Here is a 24,719-nt window from a genome sequence, read left to right on the forward strand (position 1 = left end):
ATTATTTGGTACTAAATACATACAACTAGAAGTAAGAGAACTTGAAGTTTGTTTTATTGAAGTGTTTTATGCTAGTGCATACACTTTAGAGTAAAATGATCATAATTTCCTCTAGAAACTCTGTAGACTGTAGTAATTAAAATGATGATTTGGCTCTTAAAAATAAAATTAAACATTATTTGATGCGTTAGAAATTAGAGAGTTATCTTTCCAACGCTGCATCACTTGAACCCTAATTCCCTTGGAATTATTCCAGAACTAATTTTAAAAGTGCCCCAAAGATGTTGATTGAGGTTCTGTAAAGACTTCACTTATTTGATGTTCAAGTTTGGCTAAACTTTATGAATTTCTATGAGACATCCTGGTGTGAGGAATGGGCTGAATAAGTAATGATAATATAATATCCTTAGTTTTGCAATCTGCAACGCCAAACCCATCTTCCTGCTGGTACATGCAGTGTCCCATCCTTGCATGATTCATAGAAAGTTCAATAAATGTTTGACAAAAGGGAGAACTCACATCTTGTTCTTCATTCATCTTCTTCCATGCTGTACTAACCAAAGACTTTACGTATTTAAGAGCGTCTTTTTCAACAACGCCAGTTTCATTCATGTAACATTGGATTGATTTAGGAATATCACCTCTCCTTAACTCATCTTGATTTGCCAAAAAAAAAAAAAAAGGAGAAAAGAAAAGAAAATGTTGTTAGGCTATGATTGTATGAAATAGTTGAAAGCATTCTTAATGAAACTCTTAGGATAATGTGATTAGCATACTGTAGATGTGGAGATTCTGGCATTTTACCCTTAATTTTTTTAAAAAATTGGCAATATGCCCCTGTTTGCAAACTATATAGGAGCGTGCTCCTGTTTCGATACTTGATTATCCTAAAATCGAGTTCAATTAAATACTCGATTTGTAGAAAATCGAGTTATGCCCGATCAAACTTAAAAAAAAAAAAAAAAAAAAATTCCTAAGTGTGATTACTCCATATTCAGGGAGCCCTATAGTGGCGTTTTTAAGCCCTATAGTGACGTTTTAAAGCCTTATAGCAGCGTTTTCCTGCAAATTTTTTTATAAGTGTGATTGGCCCATATTCAAGGTGCCCTATAGTGGCGTTTTTAAGCCCTATAGTGACATTTTAAGTCCCTATAGCGGCGTTTTCCTGCAAAAAATTTTATAAGTGTAAATCGCCCTGTTCTGGGTGCCCTATAGTGGCGTTTTTAGGTCCTATAGTGACGTTTTAGATCCCTATAGCGGCGTTTTCCTGCAATTTTTTTTTATAAGTCCCATACCAAGTTCAATGGGCCCTATAGTGGCGTTTTTAAGCCCTATAGTGACGTTTTAAAGCCCTATAGCGGCGTTTTGGAACTCGACTTCCCTAAAATCGAGTTCCATGCCTCTTTCTTCTTCTTCTTTTTTTTTTTTTTTTTTTTTTTTTAAAGTTTTATTCGGTATAACTCGATTTTCTATGAATCGAGTATTTCATTAAAACTCGATTTTAAGGTAATCGAGTATCGAAACAGGGGCATATCCCTATATAGTTTCGAAATAGGGGCATATTGCTAAATTTTTTAAAAATTAAGGGCAAAAGGCTAGAATCTCCCTGTAGATGTTCCATGATCATTTGTAAGTCGTAAAATCATGGATGACCAATGGATTATTTTAGGGTACTCTTCCAAGCATTCCAAGGCTTCCTTTGTTGTTGGATTTGCAACAATAAGATAAGAATGCATTAGTATAACTGGTGATGATATTGTAATCCATGCATTCTTAAGGTATTCTTCAAGGTTTGGCATATATTCGCTGTAGTACCACTTCGCCTCCAACAAATAAGATCTACATATATCTGCCCACTAAAGTAATTATAGTGGGGTGATGAATTGGATAATGTATTTAAGAAGAAAATGTTACTGATACACAATGATGGATTTACAAGTCGAATAAAGTCCATACAGCTTTTTTGAGGTATCAAATGATGTGGAGTCCTTGTTCCTTAAGGGGATCAAAAGCCATTTCATTAACAGAATTGTAGAGAACAAGGAAACATATCTTCATATAATTTGGAAGTTGATCCATTGCATTGATATCCCATCTATAATTACAAAATAATAATAATAATAATAACTAGTCGCTAACCCGTGCGATGCACGGGAAAATTAATAACTAAGTTTTAAAATAGTGTTATTTATTTATTTTTAAGAATGTTAAATAATACATGAATATTTATAGAAGTTCAAATCTCTTAAAACACTATACCAATATGAGAAGTTTGATTGCTTTGTTCTACCCAAGTACGAAGTTAAAAACAACATCTAACTTTGTATAACTTATTTGTACCTTTAGTTAACAACCTCAAACTATTGGTAGGCATCCTATGTCTATTATCAATTGCATCCTTTCTTTCATGAACTTTAAGGTCTCTATCATTTTTTTTAACATAATCCCTTCTATTATCTAGTCTGTTTGCAAAATCCTGGTAATCCTAGTTGTTTACTCCTTGTTCTTGTCATCATCAATGTTGCTTAAAAAATCACATTTAGGACTATCATTTGAAAAGTCATATATGGTGGAATTAGTAAACACAAGAATACTTAACATATCTTTATATAAACTACATCCATTTAAATAAATAAATAAAACATATTAAAAGAAAAACATTGAGGACCTTGAACTTGGTGAACTAAGGTTATAATGTTATTACATATAATGTTATTCATCAGCCCTATCTCAGTCTTGTGTGCACTGCAAGCATCTAATTGTTTATTAGTAGAAACTCCATCTCATGTAGACCAGGCATTATAAAAGTATACATCCTTAGTCTTGTGCCCTTTGAAAGGCAAGAGAAATACAAAAGAAGCTCACCAATGCAACCCTTTTCACCTTAACTATCAAATGAATAAAAGTTAGCCAACCTTAAGCTAAACTCTCTCAATCAAAAAAGGGGAAACATCAATGTGATATTCCTTTTTGTTAAAAAGAGAATAAACAAAATAAATATTCCAAAGTAAAACTAACCTTAAAGATTCCATGCCACTGGTGTGTAGTATAATTAGTCCAGTTCATCACCGGTCAAAATGAAAAGCCATCTTTCTCCTTAAAATTCATAAGTTGCAATAATGAAGTTGTTATACATTCTCTAAACCTTGCATATTATAATCTATTGTAAATTGGAAAGAGATATATTCTCCTAGAGATTCAAGATATGATGAGAGGGAAAACTATTATCAAATTTGATGGAAATGAAAAAGAATATCATATCATTCTTAGGTAAAACTAAAACATATAGTTTTTGGGATAGAAATTTCATGGTGTAAGCCTAAGAAGGGACCATCATGTATAATTTTACATGATAAGCTACAACTTGAATATGAAGAAAATAGTCCTCTTGCTAATGCTAATTAGCCAAGAAGGTCATATCATCATATTTTAAATAACCCCTCCTTAGTCCTAACAAATCCAATTCTTAAGGCCTTTGTGCACAATAAAGCATTTTGAACTCCTAATGTAGGTTGTAGCTTCACTTCAAGTGAGAACTTGAGTTTAATATTGATCTTCAATAGCTTCTTTTCTTCAATTATTGTCATAATTATGTAATTTATTTTTCTGTTTTTTAATCTTAATTTCATAAAATAGAGTAGCCATTGGGAGAACCCATGGTCTTAAAGAGACAATGCAAAAATAGAAGAGAGTATATTATACCTTTTTTATACAATGCATATGCAAATTTGAGTAAGCATAGAGTATATATGTCCACTTATAAAACCTGAAAAAGGGACATTGTACAAAATCAAATTGTGGAAAAAGAACAAAAAAATAATGTAATTCATCAAACAATTACATATAGGGTTTGAATCAACAACAAATTCAAACCAAAAACCCTGTAGATGATGGGGATAAAGTTAAGAATAATAATGTGTTAAGAGAGTTATAAATTGGATTAATTGAGCAAACAAATTCCAAAAAGAAAATTTAAAAAGAAAAGAGAAGAACATATTAGAATCTGTGCAGGGAAGACTTCCTGTTGCAGGCTTTCGTGAGAAGAGACCTATGTTTCTTGAAAACCAAAAAATAAAGAAATTCTGAAATAAAGAAAACACAGAAAACATATAATGTTTCAAAATGAAGCACAAGAATGCCTTCATTTTGTTCCATTAACACAGTAGTAAACTAATCGGAAAAGCCATTCTGAAGCTTCCATAGACATAAAACCATATTTATTAATTCAATTGACATCTGTAAGGTACAAAGTATGTGTTCTTAGATAAATTAATTAGTATCAATATGCCATTAATAGTTCCCAAAACCATTCTTTGTTCTTAAAGGGAACAAATATAACAAAGAAATTGGACTAGAATAAAACAGGACACATAATTTTTAAAAATCAATTAAATCTCTGAATCAATTTCAATGCTTCATTACACATTACTAAAACTATCAAAGTTCATAGTTTAATGCATAACTTAATAGGAGATTAGGAGAAAGAGAAACAATAAAATTTGATAAAACAATACCTGCAGTTGTGTTAAGACGTATATCATTGATTGCAAAGTAGCCTTCCTCATCATTCTGAAGCTTCCATAGACATAAAACCATATTTATTAATTCAATTGACATCTGTAAGGTACAAAGTATGTGTTCTTAGATAAATTAATTAGTATCAATATGCTATTAATAGTTCCCAAAACCATTCTTTGTTCTTAAAGGGAACAAATATAACAAAGAAATTGGACTTGAATAAAACAGGACACATAATTTTTAAAAATCAATTAAATCTCTGAATCAATTTCAATGCTTCATTACACATCGCTAAAACTATCAAAGTTCATAGTTTAATGCATAACTTAATAGGAGATTAGGAGAGAGAGAAACAATAAAATTTGATAAAACAATACTTGCCGTTGTGTTAAGACGTATATCATTGATTGCAAAGTAGCCTTCCTCATCTGCTTTGCTCCATAATTGGTATTCCTAATAATTGGGAATTGACATGCAAAAGTAAAATCTCTTTCAAATCTGGTTTAAATTTGATTTTTTTAATATTCGAATGGTGGATGAAGGAAGTTTAAAATTATGTCCTTGAAAATTACAGGTCATACAGGGGGCGAGAGTGCAAGGGGCAGCAAAGATAATTGGCATTGATACAAATGAGAGGAAAAAAAAAAACAAAGGGAACAACTTTTGGAATGACTGATTTTATAAACCCTAAGGATAATAATAAATCTATTTCCCAGCTAATCAAAGAGTTAACAGGGGATTTTATAACCCCTCCAAGCCACAAAAATGGTTCGTACCTAAATTCAAATTTAATTGTTCCGCTAACCCGTGCTAAGCTAAATCAGATGTGCTAAAAAACCTAGATAGCAAAATAAAGCAAAACTTGAAGGTAAAGCAAAACCTGTAGGATTGTTGTCAGATTTTGACGGTTGGGAGGCTCTTCAATACTATCTCCACTTTCTTTCAAAACCTGTAGAATTTGATTTTCTATGAGTGTTTCCCTGACTTCAACAAAAAAGAATAGAGAGAAAAGGGGGTTAGGAATTGAAATCCCTAAATTGACAGAAAAACCTAATTAAAAACGAAATCTTTAAATTGACAGAAAAACCTAATTAAAGACAATATGAAAAGAGATTATTCATAGATTAATACAGAGATACGGAGAGAGAATGGTCTGATATGGGGTCGGGTCAGAGATTGAAAACGTTGGCTCCCATCGTCGTGCCCTTGCGAGCTTTCTGTGAAATAGTTGGATCTGCGTTTGAGAGAGTGTAGAGGTCTGCGTTTGGTGAGTAACGTCGAAAGGGGAGGTGTTGGCTTCGGTTTTGTTGAGAGGAGAGGTTCTGTTTAGTTTCTGAATTATATCGGGTTTGCTTGGAAGAACTGAGGGTGAGAGAGAAGGGAATAGTATTTGGTTTGAGAAAGGAGTATATATATTTAAAAAAAAAAAAATGATGATGTGGAAAATTGTAATAATAATAATTAAGAGTACTCTTATAGTCTCTATGAAAAAGATAGCTTTGAACGGTTTATGGTGTTGTACGATTTATACATACCTCTCAAGTTCATCCAAAGTGCCATATATATCATAAACATCAGCGAACCGACCTTTGTTATTAATGTCCTACTATATCCATATAGAGGCTGATATATTAGACCCACTGAGCAGTAGAAATTCTCCATTAGCCTATTCCTTGCAAAGCTCAAATTTTCTCCAAGTCCAGTGCTCTTCCACCACCATTGAATGAACTAAACAATAGAATATCAATTTTCTAACTTTAAATTTTAGGTTATAATAAACTTGGTCATTTATTTATGTTTCCATGAGATTTGATTTTAATTTTAGTATTCATCATTGTATACATTGACAGAGAATCTATATAATCCTTTCTGAACTGTCAACAAATAAGTAACAAACATATTAATTATATGTCAAATGAAGCTCTACTTAATGTGAGAACTAATAAGATTTTTTTTTTTTTTTTTACTTGTTTTAAATCTTCTTGGTGGACTGCTTGCACCATGTTGTAATCTAGTTCTGCAAACTCAAGCAAGATAGGGTTCATGCCTTCTCTACTCCTATATACATCAATGAACCACCTTGTTTCGAACCTCATTATCCTCCAATGCAATGGAAGCTCCAAGGAATGAGTCATGACTATCGCATAAAGATTTTTATCTATATTTTGCTTGAGGTATTCTTCAAGGTGCTTGGTTGCAAAATCTCTTACTTCTTCCAATATATTCTCACCCTCTATTAAAGGAATGAGGCTTCATACAATGATAGCATACCTTTGGCATCCTCACAAAGGAATTCCTTGAAATTCCTTCTCTCATCCTTAAAATTATTGAAAACTTCTGCAATGACCAATGTGGTATGTGAAGATGATAAAATATTGGGCATGATGGGCTTACCTTAATGGGCCTGACGGATTGGGTCTCTTGGGCCTGCGTAAGTATGGTCCCAGCTTTGAAGGCCCATCACTACTGACGCAGCAAGGGCCCATGGTCCGGTAATGAGAATCCTTGCTCACCACGTTTGGAAGAATTGGGAATAGAGTCCCACATTGAAAAGATGTGGGAACCAAAAAGGGAAAGTCAACCCCTTATCACTATAAAAGGCGTAATACCCACAGAAATCGAGGTATGCTTTTATGAACCCTCTCTAACGCACTAAGTAAAACAAAGGAATTCTAACTTGACCGTCGGAGAGCCTTCGGCCGGCACCACACCGGTGCTTCTCTGAAGGATTCTTTTGTTTGTTTCGTCGTGCAGGTTCGATTCGAGTCGCGAGTACTGTGTGACCCATTGGTGACGGTTTTCGACGTCATCAGTTGGCGCCGTCTGTGGGAAGAACGACCGGGTACGGTAACATTTCCTAGATAAAGGAGTTACATGGTACTCACGCGCTCGATGGCAACCACAAATGACGTCCAAGAAGAAGCTCCTACGACTGCCCTTGAGAGACAGGTCAAGACGCTCGCCGCAGCTGTGGAGCGCCTCACCAAACAAAACCACGACCTGACGGAACAGCTGAATCAAAAGAGTGCAGCCGTGAATAGCCAAGGAGAAGATCAAGAAGGGAACAGTGAGGAAAGGAGAAATAATGACGGACCACAGGAGAGTAACGCCCCGAGCAAACAAGTGCGACGGGACGCTAGCATCCCCTCAGTGACGGACACAGCTCCACAACCCATCATCGCAGAGATGCAGGCGATGAAGGAACAGATGGAAGTCCTGATGAACGCTCTCAAGGGGCGAGTGTCCAGCGATCTTGACGACCTTGTCAACCGGACTGACTCGCCATTTACGGCGTCCGTCAACTCCTTCCCCCTGCCGAGTAAGTTCCGCATGCCGAGCATGGACAGTTATGACGGAGTCAAGGACCCCCTCGATCACCTAGAGACCTTCAAGACCCTGATGCACCTCCAGGGAGTGGCGGACGCAATTATGTGTAGGGCATTCCCTACAACCCTAAAGGGCGCGGCAAGGATTTGGTTCAGCCGGCTGACACCAAACTCCATCGGCACCTTCAGGGAGCTGAGCGCTCAGTTCACTACACACTTCATTGGAGGACATCGGTACAAGAAATCCACGGCTTGTCTGATGAACATCAAGCAGAGAGAGGAGGAGACGTTACGGGCCTACATATCACGCTTCAATAAAGAAGCGCTCACGATCGACGAAGCCGACGACAAGATATTGGTGGCAGCATTCACGAACGGGCTGAAGGGGGGTAAGTTTTTGTTCTCCCTATACAAAAACGACCCAAAGACCATGTCAGAGGTGCTTTACAGGGCCACCAAGTACATGAACGCTGAAGACGCATTGTTAGCCCGAGAAGACAGACCCAAGAAAAGGGACAGACAAGAGGACCCCAGACAGGACCAGGGGCGAAAGAGAGGACGGATGGGAGATCGAAGGGAGGAGAGACGCCCAAAACCAATGGGCGGAAGGTTCACAAGTTTCACCCCGTTGACCGCCTCGATAGACCAAGTCCTAATGCAGATTAAGGACGAAGGATCCGTGACGTTTCCGGGAAAGCTGAAGAGTGATCCCAACAAAAGGTCCAGAGACAAATACTGCCGCTTCCACCGTGACCATGGTCACGACACGGCCGACTGCTATGATTTGAAGCAACAAATCGAAACCCTTATCCGACAAGGGAAATTGAAGAAGTTCGTCAGTAAGGAAAGAACGGATCAACCCCCACAAGAACAACACCCCCGCCGAGAGAACGAGCGACCAAGGCCCCCATTGGGGGACATAAGGATGATAATTGGAGGAACAGGTGCGGCCGGATCGTCAAAAAAGGCTCGCAAAACATATCTTCGGATGGTACAGAATGTCCAATTAGCAGGCACAGTGCCAAAGATGGCAAGAAGGGAAGGCCCTATTATCGGGTTCTCGGAAGAGGATGCAAGGCGCCTACACCATCCACACGACGATGCCCTCGTCGTCACCTTGCGGGCAGGCGATTACAACATCCACCGAGTGTTGGTCGACAACGGTAGTTCGGCCGACATCTTGTATTATCCGGCGTTCCAACAAATGAGGATTGATAGGGAGCTGCTGATACCAACAAACGCCCCGCTCGTTGGTTTCGGAGGGAGTAGAATCTTCCCTTTGGGCGCAGTCACGTTATCGGTGACGGTAGGAGATTACCCACAACAAATCACCAAGAACGTAACATTCTTGGTGGTCGATTGCTCGTCAGCCTACAATGCTATTATTGGGCGACCCACGCTCAACTCGTGGAAGGCGGCAACATCAACTTACCACCTGATGATCAAGTTCCCAACAGAGTATGGGGTAGGAGAGCTACGCGGAAGTCAAATTGCCGCACGAGAATGCTACGTAGCTATGATGGAGGTGGAAGACCAGATCCAGGCTTTGAACATAGAAGAGCACCGAACGACGACAGAACCTACAGAGAAGCTAGAGGAGATAACTCTCGACGGTTCCAATCCAGACCGAACCACCAGGATCGGAACGCTTGCAAAACCCGCAATCCGTCAAGAGCTCGTGGCTTTCTTGAGAAGCAATAAGGATGTGTTCGCCTGGAGCCATGACGATATGCCAGGAATCGATCCCTCGGTCATGGTACATAAGTTGAACGTGTTGCCCTCGTTTCCACCCGTCCGACAAAAGAAGAGAGTATTCGCCCCGGAACGAGACCAAGCAATAGCGGAAGAGGTCCGCAAACTCCAAGATGCAAGCTTCATCAGGGAAGTCTACTACCCCGATTGGCTGGCGAATGTGGTAATGGTGAAGAAAACGAGTGGCAAATGGCGGATGTGCGTGGACTTCACCGATCTTAACAAAGCATGCCCCAAAGATAGCTATCCCCTTCCAAGGGTCGACATCCTAGTGGACTCGACGGCTCAACACCAATTGCTAAGCTTCATGGATGCTTTCTCGGGTTATAACCAGATCCGCATGCACGAGGACGACCAGGAGAAGACTTCGTTTGTAACCAGTCAAGGTCTCTTCTGTTACAAAGTAATGCCATTCGGTCTGAAGAATGCAGGGGCAACATACCAGAGACTAATGAACAAGATGTTCGCACAGCAAATCGGGAGGAACGTCCAAGTTTATGTCGACGACATGCTGGTGAAGAGCCGGAAGGAGGAAGACCATTTGGAAGATCTCAAGGAAACATTCGGCACACTCCGATCCTACAACATGAAGCTCAATCCAGGAAAGTACGCGTTTGGTGTAACGGCAGGAAAATTCCTAGGATTCATGGTATCTCAAAGGGGGATTGAAGCTAACCCGGACAAAATCCGAGCCATAATGGAGATGGCCCCCCCGAGAAACGTGAAGGAAGTACAGAGCCTTAACGGCAAGGTAGCGGCATTGAATAGATTCGTGTCGAGAGCGACGGACAAATGTTTACCTTTCTTCCGAACATTGAAAAAGTCATTCGAGTGGACGGACGAGTGTCAACGAGCATTCGAGGAGTTAAAAACCTATCTATCTTCACCACCTCTACTGAGCCCCTCGCAACCAGGTGAAGAGCTCTTCCTCTATTTGGCCGTCTCCACTGTGGCCGTCAGCGCGGCCTTAATCAGAGAGGAGGACAGGGCACAGAAGCCCGTGTACTACGCCAGCCGGGCGCTCCGCGGTGCCGAGGAAAGATACCAACCTATGGAGAAACTCGCTTTTGCGTTGGTCACGGCGGCTCGCAAGCTCAAGCCCTACTTTCAAGCCCATACCGTGAACGTAATGACCGACAAGCCCTTGCGAAGGGCACTAAGTAATCCTGAGGCCGCAGGTCGACTGACGCTGTGGGCAATAGAATTGAGTGAGTTTGACATCAAATACCGTCCACGTGTGGCCATTAAAGGACAAGCTGTAGCCGACTTCATAGCAGAATTTACGCATGACGCGGACAAGGGGGCAGAAGAACCCCCCCAGTGGAACATCTACACCGACGGATCATCCAATAAGCGAGTTGGAGGAGCCGGCATAATATTGCTGTCACCTGAAGGAGACGAGATTGAATATATGGTCCGTCTCGACTTCCCCATTACCAACAACGAAGCAGAATACGAAGCGGTAGCAGCAGGACTCGACCTAGTCAAAGCCGCCGGAGCTGAAAGTGTGGTCGTACATTGCGACTCTCAAGTCGTGACCAATCAAGTAAATGGAGATTATGAATGCAAAGGGGAAAGGTTGAAGAGATATCTTGATCAAGTGAGGGCTAGAGTCGACGGGCTAAAAGCAATATTCGTCCAAATCCCCAGGGGAGACAATGAGCCCGCGGATCGGCTAGCCAAAGCCGCTTCAGCAGAACATATGATAACACCGGGTAATGTGCTTTCCTTTGTTCAAATCTTTCCGCTAATAGACCCCGACAACATGCAGGAGATACGCTCCGAAAGAAACTGGACTACGCAGATAACTTCATACCTAAAGGACGGGATATTGCCTGAAGAGAAGGAGGCAGCGAGAAAGTTAAAAGTCCGAGCGGCAAGGTTCGTCTTGATAAAAGACATTCTTTATAAGAGAGGTTTCTCCCGTCCTTACCTAAGATGTCTCGGGGTTGAAGAGGCAGACTACGTGATGAGGGAAGTACACGAAGGAATATGCGGGAATCATTCTGGATCGCGGTCGTTGGTGCACAAACTGCTACGAGCTGGGTATTACTGGCCGACCATGCAAAAGGATGCTGAGTCCTACGTTAAAAGATGCGACAAATGCCAGAGGTTCAGCAATTTTATCGGACAGCCAGCTGTAGAGCTAACCCCCATAACGGCTCCATGGCCGTTCGCTCAGTGGGGACTGGACATCATGGGACCTTTCCCAACGGCGATAAGGCAGTTAAAGTTCTTGGTAGTGGGTATTGACTACTTCACGAAATGGGTAGAAGCAGAAGCCTTGGCCACCATTACAGAAAAGAACATTAGAAGTTTTGTCTGGCGGAACATAGTATGTAGGTTTGGTATTCCTAGAGACCTTGTCTCAGATAACGGGAGGCAGTTCGATAACGGCCCCTTCCGTGATTTCTGCACACAGCTAGGAATAAAAAACCACTACTCATCACCCGCCCATCCTCAGGCTAACGGTCAGGTTGAGGTCACAAACCGATCCCTGCTAAAGATTATCAAGACTCGGCTCGAGGGGGCAAAGGGCATATGGCCAGAAGAATTGCCAAGCATACTGTGGGCGTATAGGACAACGGCGAGGACTCCGACAGGAGAGACACCGTTTCGACTGACCTACGGGAGCGAGGCAGTCATCCCAGCGGAAGTTGGGCTCACAAGCTACAGGGTTCACAACCACGACGAGGGAAGGAATGACGAATCCATGAGGCTACAACTGGACCTTATAGATGAGGTCAGGTCGGCAGCAGAACAGAGGATCGCTAGATACCAGGATCGCATGTCCAGACATTTCAACTCCCGGGTCCGACAAAGAAGCTTCCAAGTTGGAGACCTCGTACTCAGGAGGGTCATGGGTACAACTAGAGACCCTACACAGGGAAAACTCGGCCCCAACTGGGAAGGACCCTACAGAATTACGTCGTGGAAAAGGAAAGGGACATACCACCTGGAGACAATAGACGGAGAAAAGCTACCACATCCGTGGAATGCCGAGCACTTGAGGAAATACTACCAGTGATAGCGACACGACAACCAGTTTCTCTTTTAAGACTTTTTGGCATTATTAACTTTTATTGGCACTGTTTAACTATTTTTGCTACAATATTGTCGTGCCTTTTTTAAGCCCAAGGGGGCAGGCACTTTTCCTTTACGCATTTTTATAATCAGATGCAATTTTGATCTTCTACTCGAATGTCTGTCATTGTCTACTCGAATGTCTGTCATTGCAATTGTCTACAAAGTTAACGGAAACAATAGAAGTCCACAAGATGGACGGATTATCCTACAGGGACGATCACCCTAAGTCCATAAGGTAGACGGATCATCCTACCGGGATGATAACCTTAAGTCCACAAGATGGACGGATGCAATATGAAATCCACAATGTGGACGGATCATCCCACCAGGATGATAATCTTAAGTCCACAAGATGGACGGATACAATATGAAGTCCACAAAGTGGACGGATCATCCTACAGGGATGATAACCTTAAGTCCACAAGAGGGACGGATACAATATGAAATCCACAATGTGGACGGATCATCCCACCAGGATGATAATCTTAAGTCCACAAGATGGACGGATACAATATGAAGTCCACAAAGTGGACGGATCATCCTACAGGGATGATAACCTTAGTCCACAAGAGGGACGGATACAATATGAAGTCCAGAAAGTGGACGGATCATCCTATAGGGATGATAACCTTAAGTCCACAAGATGGACGGATACAATATGAAGTCCACAAAGTGGACGGATCATCCTACAGGGATGATAACCTTAAGTCCACAAGATGGACGGATACAATATGAAATCCACAATGTGGACGGATCATCCCACCAGGATGATAATCTTAAGTCCACAAGATGGACGGATACAATATGAAGTCCACAAAGTGGACGGATCATCCTACAGGGATGATAACCTTAGTCCACAAGAGGGACGGATACAATATGAAGTCCAGAAAGTGGACGGATCATCCTATAGGGATGATAACCTTAAGTCCACAAGATGGACGGATGCAATATGAAGTCCACAAAGTGGACGGATCATCCTACCGGGATGATAACCTTAAGTCCACAAGATGGACGGATACAATATGAGGTCCACAAGATGGACGGATCATCCCACATGGGCGATCACCCTAAGTCCACGTTAAAATTTTTTACAAGTCCATCAAATACGCGATATATTTGAAATTGATGTACAACGCCACAAAGTGGACGGTTCTACTAATAAACCTCTCAAAACAGACGGAAAAGGAAAATTCTAAACGATGTAAATGCTCAATCAACACAAGATAATAAGTCTACAATGCGGACGGATTGACATAGAAATATTCTCACAAAAAATCCTTCCTCAAGAAGGGAGACGGAGCTTTAGACAAAATACCAAACAATTGTAAAAAGCATATCTGAACATTAAGCAAAAAGCCCCCAAAGGCAAATGTTTAATACAATTAAAAAGGACGGATTGTCTTAAAAAATGAATAAAAAAGAAGGACGGGTTGTTCACAAAATAAAGTACATATGCATCAATCTTTCTTTTCTTCAGTAACCGGGACATCCTTCGACGGGGCAGAATCTCCGTCTCCTTGAGCAGCACCGTCGCCAAAAAGGTCCTCCGTATTTTCTGAGGCGACGGGGAGGGCAGAAGTCTGGGCTTGATCTTCAAGTTTGACCATCGTCAAATCCAGCTTTGGATAAGCCTTCTTGACTTGACGGAGAGAGTCATCAAAGCCTTGAAGGAAGGAGTCCGACAGCTCGCCCAAACAGGTTTCCGAGCATCGATACTCCTCGACGGCTGCCTCTTTCGCCTGACGGATCTCAACTTTGAGTTGTTTGATCTCCGCCTCTTTATTCTCTATGGCCGTCAGCGCAGTGGCCGTCTTCTCCTCCAGCTCCTTCCTCACCTTCTCAGAAAGCTCCAGCTTCCTCTCCATCTTGGACCTCCATTGATGGAGTTGTCCGAGCTCTTCCTCCGTCTGCTCTGCCTTTGCGCGAACCCGGTCCAAGGCACTCTCACGGTTGAGACACCGGTCCAGTAGACCCTTCATCATGACCAAGGACTGCGAGTAGAAAAGAGACCGTCACATAATGTAAATAAAAAAAAAAAAAGAGAAAAAAGAAAAGTATAAAAACTTATTTGACATAGCCAACCTGAGCGACGGCAAAGAGGCCCGTCTCCCCCATGGCCTCCGTCGAATGGTTTCCCAGATCTTCGTAGTCTTCTGCCGTGATGATGGACGACAGCTTCTCCAATGCATACTTGGAGTCGTCGCGGAGAAGGGAAGGAGGTCTCTCTTGCTTACCCTCTGGGGCCGTCATCAGTCCTTTACCCGTCCCCTTCTTCGCTGGGGTGACGGTCTTGATACCCTCAGCCATTAAACCAACCACAGGTTCAAGTGAGACCTTTGGTTGCTTGAATGGACGGTCAGATTTTGATGTTGGTTTCCTCTTAGGTGCTGAAGCCGACACCTTAGGAACCACCTCGCCGGATTCCCTCTTCTTGACGGCTTGGGATTTGATCAGAGCTCTCCTTTTTGCGTCCTCCATCTCTGCAAATAATGACGGATGAAATTAAAACAAAATAAAGCTAAGTAAATGGCAAAGTAAAGTCGACGGGCTTACGTCTGTGAACGCGCTCGTCGTATCCTATTGCTTCTTGGGTGGGCTCAGGACCGTCGCAGTACCAATGTATGGTCCTCGGATTCACCAACTTAGCCCAAGTCCTTTCCTCCGGCGTAGTCTTCTTGCAAACCTTTTCAAGAAAGCTAAACTCCTCGAGGCTGACTTGAGGGCGCCGTCTACCTGCAAAGAAAAATGATCAAGATATACACATATAACTGGACGGATGTGAAAGGCAGTACAAAATTTAGACGGAGGCATACGTGTCTGATTTATAACTGCCCAAGTTGTGTCGACGGGCATGTAATCCGTCTCCCCTGGATGGTTCATCCATCTGTCACCCTCCAGGAAGAAGTACCGACTCTTCCAGTCTCTATTTGAGTCTGGGGTCTCAAAGATCACCTTCAACAAGGGGCTCCGACTGGCAAAACTGTACATCCCCCTTGATCCCGAGATCTCGTCTGGACGGTAACAGTGAAGAAATTCACGAACCGTCAACTTCCTTTCCCCGTTTGACATTGCACCGTAAAGAATCTCCATGGCTATGAAGACCCTCCAGGCGTTAGGGGATATCTGGGTGACGGACAACCCCAGATACTGCAAGAGTTCCCTATGAAGTGTAGAAAGCGGGAATCGAAGTCCAGCCTTCAATGCCTGCTTGTACACTCCTACACCGTCTACCCCTTCGTAATAACACTTCTCCGACCCATATGGTAGACGGATGGAGACATAGTCTGGGATTTGGAAGTTGGTCCTGAAGGTGCTGAAATGTTTCTCCCTGATGACGGATGTAAACCTATGCACAGTCCACTCTGGCAACATGATGAACTGCCTTAGTCCATCAGCGCCTACGACGGACTCCAGTGGTTGATCCCCGTCATCATCGGAACCCTCTACTTCGACTATCTCCACATCCTTATTTGTTGAGGACGAAGAGGAGGCAGACGGACTCCTATCTTCGCCGGGGCTCTCTTGGTCTTTATGACCGGACGGGTATACATCCTCGTATTCCGTCCCATCACGAACCACCGACTGGTTACTTGACGCACTAGACATTTCCTACAGTTGACAATAAAACCTAAGACCGACGGGTTTGAAAGTGTTGACGGGTATGGAAAGCCTAACAACAATGCATGGACGAAAATGTAACTTGACTATAGTAAAATAGAAGCACTTACCGAACTTAGCAGAGGATAGGTGACGGTTGGTGTAATCAGCAAGTATTCGTCCTCGACGGATTGCACTGATAAGGTTGACGGCTTTGCTCTGACAGGGTTGACGACTTCGCTCTGACAAGTGTTTTCTGAGTGAAAATTGAAAAATGAAAGAGTAAGGCGCCTTATATATATAGGAAGTGCACGGAAGACGAAGCGACGCTTCGGTCCTATACAACGACCATTCAGAGAGTGACACGTGGCATGCTTAATAAATGCTGACAACCTGTCAGTACGTACCAACAGATTTGTACCCGCCATGTATCCGTCAACTTGATGATTCTTCCTTTGACGGGTTGATCCAGCTGGGACCGTCGTTCTATTTTGCATGAATCCGTCATAGCCATATGTATGGACCGTCACCCCACTGATCCTTTGACCTTAAAGGTGACGGATCATTGGGGTGAAGGGGGCAACTGAAGATGATAAAATATTGGGCATGATGGGCTTACCTTAATGGGCCTGACGGATTGGGTCTCTTGGGCCTGCGTAAGTATGGTCCCAGCTTTGAAGGCCCATCACTACTGACGCAGCAAGGGCCCATGGTCCGGTAATGAGAATCCTTGCTCACCACGTTTGGAAGAATTGGGAATAGAGTCCCACATTGAAAAGATGTGGGAACCAAAAAGGGAAAGTCAACCCCTTATCACTATAAAAGGCGTAATACCCACAGAAATCGAGGTATGCTTTTATGAACCCTCTCTAACGCACTAAGTAAAACAAAGGAATTCTAACTTGACCGTCGGAGAGCCTTCGGCCGGCACCACACCGGTGCTTCTCTGAAGGATTCTTTTGTTTGTTTCGTCGTGCAGGTTCGATTCGAGTCGCGAGTACTGTGTGACCCATTGGTGACGGTTTTCGACGTCATCAGTATGCAACAATGATTAACTATTTTATGGCAATTTGTGCACTGTCAGATATAGTGAAATGGAGAAAATCTTGTTCTATTTAAGTATACAAACGTGACTTTCTTTTTTCCTTTTTCTTTTTTCTTTTTTACTTTTCTTAAAATACCTGGAGACATTCTATATCCATGTTGTCTTAGGAGTCTAAATTTAAGTGCAGTAGTGTATAAATTCTCCTTCCACGGATCACCATTGTGATCATCGTTGTATAGAGCTTCCAATATTCTCTTCATTTCACCCTCAAAGTGATTAGAAATTCCAAGTCTTAGCAAGATATCTATTAGCTCGAGTTGCTCTAAAGGATCCACCACTTTGTGAAGCATCGTCGTCCTCACATGTTCCTTCAAATTATTACTTTGATCAGCGCAAGTTTCCCCCTACATCACAGTTTTATTATAAACAAGGGGTTGGTCAATTTCCAGTAATATATATGGTTAAAAGCAATAGTAAAGCTGGCAATTGAAAACAATAACAAAATGTACCACGTATACATTTCCTAGTGTTTGGATGTAATCATAGTGCCAAATGGAAGGCTGGTAATTTGCTGATCGCCGAACAGTAGTGGGACTATTTGAAATTTTGATGGCTGCCATGAGTTGCAAAGGACGAGAGCTGTTTTTGAAGTGTATGTGCTTTGCTTAGTTTGCTATGTTGTGGTTGTGAAGAGGGGGTCCTATGGCCTATTTATAGTAAAGCTGCTCAATATCTTGCATGTCAACCTCTTAATTTTTTTTTTTTCAGAAATACTTGCTGCACTGAGATCGTCACTTGAGCCACTATTTTGAATGTAAAAATCATACTTTCAATGCATTTGCGTGTGTATCGTAATAAACACTACTCTAATATCTTAGTCTATTTTGTTTCCGTTTTAAATAACATAGAAGAAGGTCAATGCTTTTTGAGGTACTACAATGCCGCGGCCCGTGGCAAAGCGGGTGAGGGTGAGTGGAGCATTTTCTCGAGATGAAAGGGGAAAACTCTTTTACACAGTGACATGTACCGTGATAACATTAGCATAAGTAAAATTTTCACCAGGTCAACCTCATCTGCGAGGTAACACTGCCAATCAATAATCTATATATAACCAAAACTGAGAGAAAATGTAATTAAATTCTAAATTGGAGTCTAATTTTGCATCTTGTGTTTTATCTAATTTTAAAATTTTTGTATCAAGTGAATTATTAGGTGTAAAAATTAAAAAGTCTAAATTCAATTAGATTCTAAATTGAATTTTAATTGGAGTTCAATTTTGCGCTATGTGTCCCATCTAATTTTTAAATCTTTGTGGCAAGTGAATTATTAGATGCAAAAACCGAAAAGTCTATATCCAATTAGATTTAAAAAAAATATATATATATATATATATATATTGTGGGAGGTGGAAGCTCGAAGATAAGGAATCATCAAGTGGGATCCACTTGAGGTGCGACTGGGCCCAATTATTCATCAGATCAGCCCTAGCCCAGTTAGGACAATGAGGTCAAGGAAACCAAGGAGGACAATCCGTCCAAGGAGCCCGAGGAACAGATACTTCTTGGGAGATTGGAAACGAGCAACCAAAGCTATAAGGTTGATGGCCTAGGAGGGTCGTAGTGACGTATGAGTGAGAACAGGAGGAAACTTCTAGATAAAGCACTCATCACCTCCACATTCAATGCACTATACTAACTCAGCTTGCCACATTAATGGCAGAATGACCCCTGAACAGTGCCCCCATAGCTTGTAGCCTACTCTACCACCACCAGCAAGGCAGTAATGGGATAAGTATTTAAAGAAAGATTAGCAACCCTCCAAGTGGCAGGCTGGGATGCCATTCAGACAGCTATAAATAAGAAGGAAGGTCCTCCTTTTGGGGGGGGGGGGGGGGGAAGAAAAAGTTTGGAGAGAGAAATAGGGAAATAGAGAGAGAAAGTGATCATTGTAATACTGAGAAGTATATTCCTAAAGAACACTTGCTCCTCGGCCCGTGTGAGGAAGGACTTAAATAAGAATTTCTCTTTTCCTGATATAATTCCTTATTTGTATTGTCATTTTTACTAATCTAGTTTCTTTAATTACCAACCCGTGGCTATAAGAGATCCAAGCATTGACCTTGACCATCAAACTCTACAAATTAGTTGTATTGGGCCTCCACCCTAGCCTAGTCTCATCCGAGTTGGGCCTGGTTGATTGTTTTGCCCCCTATATATATATCTCTGTGTGTGTATGTAATTGTAATTGTTTTTAAATGTATCCATGTATATGCATGAGGTTGCACACTAGTGTTTTCTAAATTATGACTCCAATATACTAATGCTTTTTTTTTTTTTAAGCATTAATTATAGTAGTAGGTAGCATCAAAATTCTTAAAAACTGAAAACATATCAAAATTTGAGTGTGCATTTTGTAATTTAACCACTAGTGTACAAGTAAATTAATTAACATAATCATCTAAGTTTCCATGGTATTCATATTTTAAATTAGGGAAAGCTCTGATATTTTTTGAGGATATTGTACCCATTATGATTATAATAATTTATTATTATACCAACATGTGTTAATCTTCACCATTGTTTCATTAATATAAATAAAAATTGAATTTAAATACTTGAAATCAATGATTCTGAATTCTGTTGATATTGATATAATTAATGGGTACGAGAAACCATAGAAAAAGCTTCAATACATTACTAAAATGGTTTGCTTCACGCCGGTTAGTGAGGTATATATGTATTCTTTTACTATATCATACTCTGAGTTTATTTTGACCATCGAAACCATGCTCTGTGGAACATGGAAATTCAAACCTGCACCACATTAATCAGTCAGATTTGACATTACGTTACTAGTAATGTCACAGGCTTGAAAAAGATTCATTTTCAGGGTAATTTCAAAAAAGGATAAAATTGATAGACAGGCAGAGATACAAACCCAATATTTAGACGAGAGGAGAGGAAATAAGAGAAGAAGGGAAAGAATTATGATTGGAATGCAAAAGAGTTGAAAGTTAGAGGACTAATTTGAATGCAAATGAAGTTAGAAGATTGAATTTAATTTTAAGCTACATTTGTTTCGCTGTAAAATATTTTCAAATGTAAAATATTTTACATTGAAAACATTTAAAAGAATTTTTTTTTATAAAATTTTTTATAGTGTTTGGGTGTTTTTTTGAAGGCATAACGTAAAACATTTTAAATTTTTATTTTTTATTATTATTTTTTAATTTTATAGTGTTTGGGTGTTTTTTTGAAGGTGTAAATGTACTTTTAGTCTCTACATTTTGACCCTATTTCTATTTTGGTCCATACATTTTCATTTCACCACTTTTAGTCCCTAAACCAATTAACGCCTGTTGTTTTCGTCCTTTCCGTTAGTCAATAGATGAAAATATTTGAGGTGGCTGACGGAGGAATTAAAATATTATTAAAAATCCACCGTGGCACTCATCACCCATGCCACATGGGTTTCCCGCCCTTTTATTTCACACGTGACCCTCACGTGACCATCACTACCACATAAATCCCCCAAATAAGTACTAGAAACCCAAAATCCCCCAAATCAGGACTAGAAACCCTAAATTCCCAAAATTTGAGCTTGGACCTCCACCCATACAACTGATCCTCACCTCCCCAAACCACAATCAAAACAATCTTCGAAGCCCAAGACCAGAATGGAAGCAAGCTCTTCAACAAGTTCCAATGTGAGGACGAGAGCACCAATGAGGTGCTACTGTAATAAAAAAACTTGTCCTAGTTGTGTCGTGGACAGCAGACAATCTTGGCAGAAGGTTTTGCAGTTGTCCAAACTACTGGGTATGCCAATTTCAATAAATTGTTTGAGTGAGTTTTAGTACATTAATTTCAGTATGTTGTTTTAATTTGTTGCTGCAATAGTTTATGGATTTTTATTTTTCAGAGCATTATTTGCATTTCAGGTGGGGTGAAAGTGTAGGTTCTTCCAATGACGTGATGATGAGATATGTGATCGTGGTAAGGTACTTATCCCATAGCAAAGGCAAAGGATCATCAGACCTGAGGCTGAGGTTGCAGACTGCAAGAAGAGAGAGAAGTAGCGGTGATATGTGTAGTTCCGTGTTTGGTTAGGTAGGGGGTGGAAATAACTTGTGTGGGTTACTGTGGTTGGTAGTGTATGTAGGGTTGACAGTGTTAATGTATATAGGGCTGGCAGTGTGCTCAATTTTGGTAGGATTAGTTATTAGCAATGACACACCTGCTACTTATTTTGCACTCTTTCTATTGTAAAATAAATGAATACCTTTCTCCTTAAATGTGTGGATGTGTGGACTGGTAGTGTGATAGTGTGATGGTTTGATAAACATTTTTCTATGTACTGGAAATTTGAAATAGTAGGATGTTGTGTGCTGCTGCTATGCTGCTTGTTGTGGCATTAGTTGGGGCATTAGTTGTGTTATAAATAAGTACAATAACAACCAAGAATATGAGAATTGAATATTTAATTGAACTATGAATGAAAAAACAAAAAGTTGTAGAGAAATGTCCCTGTTGAACCATGTAACATAGTTCCAAGTCAAAGCAGCAAAGAAAATTGGTATTAACAGATAACATATTTCCAAGTCAAGCAGTAGTATACACATATAAAACAAGACAAAAGGAGCTGTGCATGGTGTACTGGTATGGTGCACTTGGGCTAGATGAGTTGTGCATGTTGGTCTGGTATGGTGCAAATGGCTTGGAAGAGCTTGTCTATGAATGAGGTGGTGCACTTGGAGTGAAGTTGTGCATGGTGTACTGGTATGGTGCACTTGGATTGGATGAGCTGTGCATGCTAGTCTGGTATGGTGCAAATGGACTAGAAGAGCTTGTCCATGGCTGAGGTGGTGCACTTGGACTGCAGTTGTACATGTTGGATTGGAATGATGCAAATGGTGTGGCTGAGCTTGTCCAGTTGGCTGATTGATGTTGGAAGAGTTTCTGGATTTGCTAGTCTACAAACAAGAAATCCACATTTCTTAACATGTAATATGTAAAAGCATCTAGATATGTTAGAATGTTACCTTATTGGTTGCACTGGTTCAATTTGTTATGCCTGGTAATGAAGAGTTTTCTCCAATCTCACTCTTGCAACTTCTTTTATTGTGTCATAATTTACCACAGGCTTTACACTGCTTGGAGATACCAGCTCTCCTACTTGTTGGTTCATTAGGCTCCCTTGCTCTCTTCTTCTTGGACCTGCCAGGTGGTCTTCTTTTGATAGAAGGGTGAACAGGTTGGACACCACTAGGCCTCCACATATTCTGCCCATTGATAGATGCAATTATTGGCTCATAACAGGCCTTGTATGTGGAGACATGGAAACACTTGTGCACATACTGCTCAGCATCTTGCCTCTTGAAGAATATGCAGGTAATTGCATTGGCACATGGTATGCCAGTTATATCCCACTTCCTGCAACTACAGTGTGCTTTGGCTAAGTCCAAAGTGAAGCTTTGTAGTTCGTTTTTAACCTCAAACTGTGTATGACCTATCCAGCAAGCAAGCCACCTACTGCATGCAATCTTTTCCTTATGCAACCTCTTAAGCACATTAGGGCATATCTTTGATTGCACTTTCATGATTATTTGTCTGTTCTCTTGAAACTTGGTGATAAGATATAACTTGATGGACTCCAACTGCAATCACACACAAACAATGAATTAAACAATGTATCTAACTAACTGTTACTGAAAACACAAGATTCATACCATAGTAATTATAACCTTAGATCTGAACTTCAGTATCCTACTGTTAAAATTCTTACACATGTTGTTTAGTACTGTATCAATTCCCCAATGATTTCTCTAACTCTCAAAACCCCAAACCCACTTCTGAAGACAACAAACCCAGAAAACAAAAAAAACCAAGCAATAATACCAAATAGGAACATCAAACCCAAGCGTGCTTCGGTGCCGAGATCAACAAACCCAAGTTGCTCTAGTGCTGAGACCAACAAACCCAAGCTTAGGGAGCTGCGCCAGTGTTGAGATCGTGATTTTTGGGTTTGGGTTTTTGCTCTAGTGCCAAGATATTATGAATCTGTGGGTTTGGATTGTTGCTCCAGTGCCGAGATTTGATGAATCCATGGGTGAGGTATAAGGAGAAAAGGAAGAACAGGGAGAACGAAGGAAGAAAGGAGTAAATGAAGAAACGAAACTCAAGTGTCTAAAACTCAAGTTCCATGTGGAAAATTGTCCACGTCAGGTGTTTCACAGCTCCAGAAATCAAGGATTTAAGACTCGAGTTCCACCTGAACTCTAGTTTTTAAAACTCAAGATGCTATTTTCCAACTTTGTTTTGCCAATGTGCCCACTAACGAAATTCTAAGAAATTTAAAGTTAAATGGAAAAAAAAAATTCAAGAATACATCTTACCCAAGAGTGGGTCTCTCCTTTGAGTTGCAGGAATGAAACCAAAAAACTAGATCAGTAAAAACGAATGGCTATTTTTTAGCAAATTATGGGTCATAACTGATAGTATCAAAAGTGGATTTTTTCAACAAAATCAAACAAACCCAATTAAAAAAAAAAAAAAATCTTCAAATAATAAAAATCCAAACAACAAGATCCCCAACCATTAAAAAAAAAAAAAAAAAAATTCCTGAAGTACCAATTAGAGAGACAGAGGAACTTTTTCGAAACCATCGCTGGAATTGGTGGAGCATAATGCGGTGGCTGCTAGCTGTAGCCATGGAGATTGAGCCATGGAGTCCATGGAGATATAGCCATAGAGTCCTACAGAAAGATCTGATGGAAGAGAGAGAGAGAGAGAGAGAGAGAGAGAGAGAGAGAGATTTGAAATTTGAGGAAGCTGATGGGTGTTGAGAAAAGAGTAAAGAAATGGGTGAAGAAGGTGTCACGTGGATCGGTGACATGGCTCTATGATGTGTCATATTTAGATCCATTAGATTAAAGTAAGGGTTGAGGTTGAAACTATTGCACCCCATGTAGTACCCTAGGTATTGCACGGGATCTCAATCCCCCAACCAACTTTTTCATCACTTCCTCCATGGGCCCATACCTGCAACACCACAAATCTTAAGATTTCAGCTTCGATTCGGCGATCTCTTTATCTTAATTCCTAGCACCAACAAATAGGAAGAAAGAAAGATGTTAGGACATATGTGATTCATGTTAGGAACATATGTCAACATTTTGTGTAATTGGCTAATCCTTTGACAAAACACACTTTACTTGTAATTGGGTAGATCTAGGATGCGTTTAATACTTTAAGAAACAAGGTTTCAAGTTCAAGTGTTAAAGCCATGCAAGTCTATCCAAGAATCAAGTGAGAAAGTGCAGGTTTTTAAATCTCGAAAGCTAGCTCGACAACTAGCATCTATCGAGGTTTAAAAAGCTGTGAAGCCCGAAACTT

The 24,719-nt window shown here is 40.7% G+C and overlaps 1 long non-coding RNA gene and 1 pseudogene across 1 annotated transcript; both read right to left on the reverse strand.

Annotated features, from left to right (window-relative positions):
* Positions 1-339: 339 nt before the first annotated feature.
* On the reverse strand, positions 340-17,945 carry LOC126700972 (myrcene synthase, chloroplastic-like; annotated as a pseudogene).
* On the reverse strand, positions 2,611-4,796 carry LOC126701253 (uncharacterized). Its single transcript, XR_007647262.1, has 4 exons — positions 4,515-4,796; positions 3,703-3,766; positions 3,019-3,096; positions 2,611-2,888 (listed from the first exon to the last, which is right to left on the reverse strand). It is a non-coding gene; the product is annotated as an uncharacterized LOC126701253 (long non-coding RNA).
* Positions 17,946-24,719: the final 6,774 nt, after the last annotated feature.

Source organism: Quercus robur, chromosome 9, assembly GCF_932294415.1.
Source record: "Quercus robur chromosome 9, dhQueRobu3.1, whole genome shotgun sequence".
NCBI classification, from domain to species: domain Eukaryota; kingdom Viridiplantae; phylum Streptophyta; class Magnoliopsida; order Fagales; family Fagaceae; genus Quercus; species Quercus robur.